Raw genomic sequence first — 11,013 nt, 5'->3', positions numbered from 1 at the left:
ATGGAGTGAATCATGTATGATTGTTATCTATTTGTTTTAGCTTTATATTATGTCATTGCACTATTCAATTTATGCATAATAGTAAAGTTATTATTGAAGAAGAGTTTTGAAGTACTAATTCACCCGTCCCCTCTTAGTACATTAGCTTTCCATATTGGGCCTAACAATTGGTATCAGAGCTTCAATCTTGGAAAAGGGTTTAACTGCCTAAAGAGAAAGATCTTATCAATGGAAGGCTATAAACAATCTCAAAGGATTGTGTATCTACAAGAAGAGCTCGATCATGCTAATCAAGTGATTGCAGACATGCAAAGACAAATGCAAAAATCTCTAAAAGTAAGAAGAAGATTATCTGATGATTTGTAGGACTCTCAAGAGTTAGTGGAACAAATTGAGACATCATCTGAGAATAGTATGTTTGAAGAGACTGAAGAAATTATTGGAGTATCAAAAGAAAAGAACAAAGCACTGGCTGATCAACTAAAAGCAACGAAAAGAGAACATGAACATTTTAGCACACAGATGACTAAAAATATTGATGCATTGAGGATAGTCGAGGATAAAGTAAGAGATCTAGAAAGAGAGAAACAACAACTTGAAGTCTTAGTATCTGATAAGAATGATGAAATCACAAGGATGATTGGAATTCAACAAAACCTGTCAGATCAACTAGGTTATGCACATCATGAAGCAAATCTAAAAAATGATGAGAATCAAGCATTGAAACTTGAAGTATCAAGGTTGACCGATGAACTTGAAACAGAGAAGAAATCCAAAGAAACACTAAAGAAAAGTTATGAAGCATCAAAGATGTTGGATGAGCAACTGAATACAAGACGACCCAACAAAGATGCAGGACTCGGTTACAAAGGAAAAGACTCTACCGAGAAGGGAATTCATACTACCGAGAGAGGAGAATCATCAAAGCAAGCTGGAAACAAGAATAACATCAAAAGAAAGAAGCCTATTTGCAACTACTATGGAAATCAAGGTCACACTACCAACATGTGCCAAATCAGAAAAGGTAAGCAACCGAATGTCACTAAGTCCAAAGGTTATTGTTACAATTGTAATAAATATGGTCACACATCTAATCAATGTAGGACAAAGTCTATTAACAATTATGAGAAGGCAAAATTCAAGGGGTTTTGTAAAAACTGCAATAGATATGGACATAGTACTGAGAAGTGTTGGTTTAAGCAAAAGAACTATATGTGGTCTGCACACCGAGCAAATGCTAGAGGTTACCGAACTCACACACATCCTTACCGACAGTATTCTACAGTACCATGGGATTACAATACAAGGATATGGTGTGAATGTTGTGGAAGATATGGACATATAAGTGCCAACTGCTTTATAAGGTTTGTGATGAACAACTGAAGATCATGGAGAAATCCTAGTATGACATGTTTTCATTGTCACAAAGTTGGACACTTGGCTGGAGATTGCAAAGATCAACCTAGAAAAGACATTGAAGAAATAAAAGACAAATTAAAGATGATTTGGAAAAAGAAGGAAATTGTGTCAAATGAAGAAAGCACCTTACCTACCGAGTTAGGTGCACCTATTCCAAATTAATCGGTAAAGGTATGAAGGGACTACATTCTCTCAAGGATAAATCTTAACAGTTCCTATTTTATTATGTACTTAACTCAAAATTTGCATAATTAAGATGTATTAGTAAGTTTGAAATTCTATCAAAGTCTTTTGGAGCACTATACAAGAAACTTGTCTAGTCGGTGAATGAAGGAAGTTTGGTTACTCAGTTAAAGCGCAAAAGGAAAGAAAGTTAAGTTGAACTGAGTGCATTTAATGTTTTTGACCTAACCCGCACGAAGCCCGATAAGGCATATTGTGTACTTAAAAGCATTTTCATGGTCATTTTTACTTACCAAGTTTTTGAGAGAGCAGAGCAAAGCGAATCTAAGGTGATCAAACCTCCTACAAAGCAAATTCAAGGTATTTACATCAATCTCAATGCATTGTTAAGCTCATTCACCAATCTTATCAAGTTGCTATTATCTCCTAAGTATAAAGCGTTTGCCATTTGAAAATCCTGGAACCCTAAGGATTATTTGTTAGCTTTTATCTAAAATCTACAATGGCATCTAAGATCCAAGATCCCATCATTGTTAAGAATGTAGAGAAGCCCTCACTACAATACTCTTTGACTCCCAAAGTTGCATCTGAACAGGATGACAAAACTACATTTTTACTCATCCCAGATAGAGTGTTGTTAGTCGAGGATGTGAGATTCTTCACCAAATGTCGTGTTGAAGAACTCGGTCATGTTGAAATCAAAGACACCTGTGATGAATTGTGCACAGATGGTAAATTAAATAGCAAGTATGAGCACATTAAGATCAAGGGATTAACTGAAGCCCTAACCTATCCCTGTGTGTTCAAACCCCAGTGGGTGAAGTTTGTTCTAAGTAGAGTTCACAATGACTTCATGTGGCTAGAAGAGAAACCATTTAAGATTACCAAGTAAATCATTCATCTGATTACCAGTTACCCCATTTATGATCATGCCTGAGCTCAAAAGATGATATCACAAAAGGAATTGATCAGTTTAACTGGAGTGGAATCAGATTGCAGAGGATTGAAAATGAATAATGTCACTGATGAAGAACTAAAATTTGCCATTAGAGTAATAGGTTACTATTTCTTCCAATCAGCAAGGGAAAATAGTGTACCCTGTGCAGCAGTAGACCTAGCATACAAAATTGTGAAAAAGGGAATGAAAATTGATCTATGTGAGGTGTTGTTGAAGGACCTGTTTGAGAATCTGAACACCATTAGGAAGCCAAAGAAGAACAACTCAGCTAATACACTAAAGTTTGGATCATTACTTGTATTCATGTTTTTCTATTTTGAAAAATTCTTTCCATCAGTCGGTAAAGTTGTTTGGGAACTACACTGACCAATCACCCATCAAATCAATGACTTCATTAAGAAGTTAGGAGATAATTTTAATGATATTATGGATGATTACTTTAGTAAGTTCCAAGAGAAAATGCATAACAGGTATAGAATTCCACCCTAGCTAGTGGAGAAATACAAAAATGACATATGTTTTGAAGTAGACACTGATCACTATTATGTGAATGATGTGGAACCGAGAACTCAATATTTGTCACCTATGGGTTACAAGATTGATTTTGACATCACACAACAGAAAATTGATGCATTTCTCACATTACTAAGGTATGCTATCGAGATGAGGTATGGAACCTATGAGGAAGTGAAGGAAAAGGTTAAGATGAGCATTGTAGTACCCAAAGCTACAAGAAAGGCAATAAAGATGATAAAGGCATTATCAGAGAAATTTGGAGAAGATTATTCCTCCACACCTGTCAAAGGCACTATAACCATTACCAAAGAGGAATCTGAAGCCCAAGAGGCAGCTATAATATTAAGCACTGAATTGCCTAAGGGTAAAGTGTTGAAAAGAAAGAAACTGGATTCATCAAAGGCCTCACCGACTCCTCCAGTAAAGCGACCTAACACTAGAGCATCTGCAGCTTCACCGAGTAAGAAAACAAAGAGTGTTACTATTCCCAAGGTAACAAAGACCTACAAGAAATCTACTCGGAGACTCATTTTGGCAAAAGAGTCTAGTGACACCGAATTTGAAGATGCAAGAAAATTTCAGATTGTCAAGAGAAAGAAGGTAAATGTACATAGTGTTGAAAACTTCTATGCTAATCTGAAAGAATATGGTGGATTTGGATCATTTAGATATGTTAAGTATGAAACCAAAAATAATGATGAAAAGAGACAAATTGAAGAAGTTGTCATCTGCACACTTCTAAAATTCCTGTTAGCTCCATTGGAACTATCTAAGTCACTTCCAAATGAACTTTATTTGCATATTGATAATAGGTGGAAGTATGCAATGGACTCGGAGAAACAGACCAGAGAAAGAAGTCTGGTACATCTTTTTGCTGACATGTCAGTAGCTGAAATAAAAGAACATTTGACCACCTACAACTCAAAGTTTCTCATCAAACAAAGAGCCTTAAAACTTATGAATGGTTTGTATATTGAAGTAGAAAATGAGATAAAAGCAAAGTGGCAGGAAATATTTAAAGTCAAGGATGCCGGTGAGCAAGCTGAAGTTGAAATTATTGATGTCATCAAGCAAGATCTTGATGTTACCAAGAAAGACCCTGCTGACACTCTTCAAATAGATGAAGATGTCATGGATACAGAGGCCCCAGAATAGGAAATGATAGAAGGCAATGCATATGCAAAACTTGTATCCAGTGAATCTATCTTAGAACAAGTTCAGCCTTATCCACCGGTTAATCAACTCGTCTCAACCGAAACTCCTCAGGATATGGACCAAGGCACTGAAGGTCACAAGTCTATAGCAGGAGAAGGTACTACTCAAGAACAGACATCTCAAGCACCTTCTAGCACTAAAAATGTTGTAACTAAGACATTGAGTACCGAGACACCAAAGGACACTACAGAGGCTAAAGAAACTGACCAAAGTGTTGCCTCTACCGAGCAACCTACCAAGGGTCATCAAGCCTCACAAGCCATTGTCTTAGTTCCATCGGTGAAAGGTAAAGAAAAGAAGATGAAGAAGCATAGTTTTAAAGTTGATTTGTCAAAACTAATAGTGTTGCCCAGTGTAGACATATCAAAACTCAAGGGGCAAACACTTATTGATTTCGGTGAACTATGCAAAGCAAAAGCCAAACAAGAGAAGGAAATGGCTATCCAAAAGAAAAATAAAGTACTTCAGAAGGTGAAAGCACTCTTAATAGATATTCTACCTGAAGTTACAGTCTCAATAGATGTGGCCATCCACATTCAACTAGATGAACTCCTAACAAAGATAGAGACATCTGGAGTAGATGCATTGGAATATTTGAGCAAGCTAAAAGACAAGGAGCTCACTGCAAAAATGATAGAAGAGGTATAGAAAGCTATCGCTATTGGCAAAGTTAAACTTGTCAAATTTATTGCTGAGTTGACTCCCCAACTCAAGCACATTCTTTATTTATTTTAGAAACTCTGCACATTTTCTTTATTCATTAAAGACATCAAGAATAAAATAGAAGCAATTGAGAAAGAGATCACCGGTCTCTCAAATAAGTTGATCACAGAGCCAAATTCAGTTCAGAATTTTTATAAAAAGTTACAATAGCTCATGGCTCAACAATTGGACCTAAGAAATGAAGAACACAAGATTAGGATGGACATAATGACACTTCAGACATTATTCCTTCCTCATCTTTCATCCATCCAAGAACAGATGAATTGAGCCACCTCCTTATCTATTGCACAAGAGGGAAGCACTCTAGATGGCTTAATATCATTATTGGCTAATATTCAAGCACATAATTATTTAATGGACAGTGTAAAGGATGCCCTCTCTGTCACTCTCACCGAAGCACGGAGAAAGTATAAATCCATTTTTGACCAGTTGCTACCACCAAATGGTAACTAAGTTTTGATGTTTGTCAAAAAGGGGGAGTGATATAGTATTAGAGGAGTGATAAAGGAGTGATATAGTATTCAAAGTATAGTATTCAATAACAGGAGTATAGTATACAGGGGGAGTATACCAAGCAGAGTGAGCAGAGTATCCAAGAGCAGTGTACCGAGCAGTGAACAGAACAATAAGCAAAGAACAATTGCAACACATAGAACATTGATCACCGAGCATGCAAAATCAGAGTTTTATATAGTATGTCGATAAGGGGAGTATATCTGGATTTATTATTTCATTGATTATTGTATATACTATTAGTATAGTCAAATTTTGCAAGTATATAGATTATTGAGTTATAACTTTGAAAGTAGTTTTTGTCAAACATCTCAACTAATGTCAAAAGGGGAGATTGTTACTACTTATCAAGTTGCCATTAGTTTTATGTTCAAAGTTATTCTATATACTCTAGTTGGTTATCTCTACAAAAATATTCAGTCCGGTTTGCACAGTCTAGTCAGTTATAGAAGAAAGTAGTCTCAGAGCACAGTACACACCGAGCTATCTACCAAGTATCATTTCATGTCTACCGAGCAGCAAAGATGACACACTGAGTTGATATACACCAAGTGAAACATGTTACTAGATTCATTGAACCTAGACATACATATGAAAATGTGTTACAAGATCGAGCAACATCTAACAGTTATCACATTGGAAATTGCACTTAAAGATTGTGTATGATTTTGAGGTCATCTAACCAATGAAGTATTTTGCATGGTTATTCATTTGATAAAACATGTTTGTAAGATCGAAGCAATGAATGGATCACTGACATAAGAGATCTATTTATACAACATGGATTAAGATCAGAAATATACAAGTAGCATGATAGAAAAGAAGAGATAGAGATATATGAAGCAAGACATATGAAAGCACTAAGTGTTATGACTGTTACAGAGACACAGAGGTCACTGAGAAGGATTTTAGAGGACAATCAAAGAACAGAGTAAATAGAAGGGTTTACCGAGTTACTATATGGGTTACTGAGGTATGCTATAAGCAAGGTAATCTTATTCTGAGCATATAGAATCTGCTATAACATTCCAAATGTAAAGTTGCAGATATTTGTAATGATTTATTGTAATATTTTGAAGTTGTAAGAGAAACCTTTAATAGGGTAAAATACTCTGATCAAGTCTACAAATTGTAAAGCCTCTAACCAAGTGTAGTATTTAGTTTAAGTGTTGTAAAATCATTTAGCAAGGTAGATCTAATAGATCTTGATACTCCTAATAGGGTAAGCTATCAGAAATAGCTAAACATGTAGCTCTAACCGAGCAACCTTTATTATTGCAGTAGTGAAGTTGTGGGTGCCATCCCCACCGCAATTTTTCTCTCTAACCAAGAGTTTCTGCATAACCAAAATATATGTGTTATGGAGTGAATCATGTATGATTGTTATCTATTTGTTTTAGCTTTATATTATGTTATTGCACTATTCGGTTTATGCATAACAGTAAAGTTATTATTGAAGAAGAGTTTTGAAGTACTGATTCACCCCTCCCCTCTTAGTACATTAGCTTTCCATATTGGGCTTATGACTTTGGTAGACTAGAGGAATGTCACACACCACAATAGAAAAGTTGTTTGTGCAAATATGACTTTGTCGATGCATCATTGTTGAATTGTGACTTCGTCGATACGTTATTTTAAATTGAAATGATTTGAGTAAAAATTAGTCGTTATGTTGATTTCATATATAAAAATGACTATTAGTTTAAAAATTAGAGTTAATTAATTAGCGACTTAAAATTTCTATTAAATATGATTTAGAATGCAAACTTTATGTTGACATGATTTCAATCCATATGAAGTTGATTATTGTATATATTTCATAATTAGTTTAATGAAATTGATCAGTATATGTATGTGTGTATATATATATATATATATATATATATATATATACGTATATATCCTTATACATTATTAGTTTATTAATCATAGAAAATCATCTTAGAATTTAATTACTAATGATTTAAAATGAATTTTTTATTATAAATATGTTATTTTACCAAAGGTGGTGGGTGGATGTTTGTTCCACAAAAGGTGGCAGTGGCGGGTTATTGGTTGACTAGTAGAAGTTGACAATGTCAACATCCCCACCAAATGACAATCACACCCCACTTACTGCAGATCACTCCGCTTAGACTGCAGAACGACCATTGTTAATGGCTCATGACCAGCGGGAAGGAGTAAATGGGCATGTAGTGCCATAGACTTAAGTAAATGCAGATTTTTCATGATCCACAGAGGCAGTTGGAAGACTATAGACTCCACGATGATGGTGGATAAGACCAACCATCTCTCCATGATCTGAGGTTGATCACTTCATAAGACATTACTTGGCCTCCCACCACTCCAAGACGTGTAGACAAGAGAGACCGCTAAACTGGTAATACTTTGGGGAAAGAGAAGACGTGGAATAGTTAAGCATTAGATCTGTCTATAATGCAGCCAACATTACAAATTCATAACAATGTTGGCAATATTGCATTATAACAGACAATGAAAGATTGGTGGCATTTCAATAAGGATATTGAGAAGGTTGTTGATGATTATGGATATAACTGATTAAAGATGTTTTACTATCTTGATATTATTATTTTTTCATTGATGTCAAGAAATTGATTTTCTAATTCAGTATGATGTTGCCATATCTTGAGAAGTATGATATGAAGATTATGAAGAAGTCGGTAAAAGACATAGGAAAGAATATGATGAATAAAGGGATGAATAAGGTATTCAATGAGAAACTACTACCGAGACAGACAATGATGAGCTCATGATGTTTTAGATTGTTTTAACATCATACATGTGTTGTAAAATGTAAAGGTTAATACTATACTATATTATCAAGCAAAGAACCTAGTCGGTAAACCCTAAGGAACCTAGTCGGTAAACCCTAAGGTTATCGCTATTGGTTAATGAAGGCAGAATGTCTACCGAGTGAAGTTTAGTATTCACCAAGTTGTTACCGAGTTGTAACTGAGCTATAACAGAAAGAATTAAATGTTTACATGCAGTATTTAATAAAAGAAGCTGATGAGATGGAGTGGATTAAATGATTGGTAAGTTGTGTATGAAGATTGTTAAAGAATCTATGATAAAGAAAGATCGGCAGGAAGATCTATAGCTCAGATTGAACCGCAATACCCTAGCACAAGTTCCAAGACTATTATGCAAGTTCCAAGGCAGGGTAAAATGTTTTCAGATCGAGAGATGCATTGAAGCTGGACAAGATTGAAGATCTGATGGCTATGATTGATCATGGGAAATGTGATCAAGGAGATTAAGCAGTTACCTAATTGTTCATAAATAGGAAACTATTGATAAACAATGTATGCAGGCAAGTGTATGCACAGGGATGCTACATAGTGATTACCGAGCATAGAAGCTTGAAGACCTATTAGAATAACAGAGTATAGAAGCCCAACAGATAGACAAGATTAGTTCTATGTCTAGATTGTATTGAATAAATAAGAATCTATTTTAGCATTTTAGATGTGAAGTTGCAGATAGATTTTTATTACTGTTAATTTCTGAAAGTGATAGAAAATCTCTTAACCGAGTGGACTTAATAGTCTTATAGGTAAATCCTCTAGCAAGGTGAAATTCTTATTGAGTGTTTGAAATCTTTTAACAAGGTCACTTCTAACAAAGTGAAGATCCTAACAGATCTAAGGGAAATCCCTTAACCGGGTCACATCTAGCAATGTGTTTGTAATCCTTAATAGGATTTGCTTTTAACCAAGCATACTCTAGAAGAGTATATTTCTTAGTGGGTCTGAAATCCCACAGTGGTTTTTCCCTATTTGGGTTTCCACGTTAAATCTGATGTTATATGTTTGTGATCTTATCTATTTATGGGTCTGCATGCATTACTATTTTTCTGATAAGGTTACCGAGGTTGAATCTGTTGTTTTTATTGAAGATTAAGTTTGAATGATTCACCCCCCCCGCCCCCTCTCATATTGTTAGCTTGGCATCTGTACTAATCATATTTAGTATCAGAACTATCAATTGGTATCAGAGCTTTGGACTCCAAAAGGAAAGTTTAAAGGCACTTGAGTTAAAGATCCAAAGATGTATAAGAGGGATGCACCAAAGTTGAACAAGTCAAGTTTCTCTACATGGCAGAAAAGGATGAAATTACATCTATCAGGAGTTGGAGAATATGTTGTATACTATCTGGAGAATGATTTTGTCACACCGAGCACCTATCCATTGACTATGGAAGAGATAAAGGCAAAGCAAGAACATATTCAAGCAATGATTGAAATAACATCTGCATTGACCAATTCAAAGTTTAATGATCTGGAAGGCTGCAATGATGCAAAGGCAATGTGGGATAAGCTCATATTAGTATATGAAGGAGATGAACATGTTCAAAGAGAAAAAGTGGATAGTCTAAGAGGACAACTTGAATCTATGAGGATGAATGAAGGTGAGAACATAACCTAGTATAGTACAAGACTAAAGGAGATTGTAAATCAAATCAAAGGTGTAGGAGGAACTATTGAATAAAAGGATATAACAAGTAAGTTGTTGAGAACCCTTCTACCAGCCTATGCAATCCGAGTCTCTGCAATCAATGAATTGAGGTCTATACCCAATATGCCAGTTTCTTTAGATGTTACTATTGGTAAGCTACATGCATTTGAGTTAAGTAACTTTGATAACAGTGGGTCATCGGTAAATAAATTTGAATCTGCATTTAGTTCTTTTCATCTTGATGAATCTAATGATTACAATGAAAGAAAGTATAAGTACTCTGAAGGAGATCATAGTGGAGCAAGTGAAAGATTTCAGAAGAACATGGAAGTAGTACACAAACTGTATGAAGAAATTAGAAAGCAAGAAGAGTTTGAAGCACTATTAGCCAAAAGGTTACCGAGAGGGAAAGGTAAGTATAAAGGAAAACTACCTTTGAAATGTTTCAATTGTGATAAGATTGGACATATGGCTTCTAACTATCCTGACAAAGATTTTACTGAAAAGAAAGATTACCGAGATGACAAATAGAAAGATAATCATTACAGAGGACATCAAGACTTCAGGAGAACAGATAAAAAGACATGCCTAATAGCTGATGAGGAATCTAATGATGATAAATCAGATGAAACTGATATAGAGGAAGTTGTTTATGTAGCTATCAAAGATGGATCAGATGAAGAAAGGTATGAAGAAAAAGCTTTAATATCTCATATAAATACTAATGATTCTTGGATCATAGATAGTGGTTGCTCACATCACATGACAGGTGATAAACACAAGTTTATTAAATTAGATGATTATGATGGAGGCTATGTAAGTTTTGGTAATGATGCACCATGTCTGGTGAGAGGTAAAGGATCCATAACACTTCTTGACAATGCAAAATGTAATGATGTTTATTGGGTTGAAGGTTTGAAATACAATTTGTTGAGTGTAGCATAGCTAAACAACACAGGTTACCGAATAGAATTTGAAAAAGGAATTGTCAAAGTTCATGACAAGCA

The sequence above is a fragment of the Cryptomeria japonica genome, chromosome 9 (genome assembly GCF_030272615.1).
Source record: "Cryptomeria japonica chromosome 9, Sugi_1.0, whole genome shotgun sequence".
NCBI classification, from domain to species: domain Eukaryota; kingdom Viridiplantae; phylum Streptophyta; class Pinopsida; order Cupressales; family Cupressaceae; genus Cryptomeria; species Cryptomeria japonica.
The sequence above is the reverse complement of the archived record's forward strand: the minus strand, read 5'-3'. Positions refer to the sequence as shown.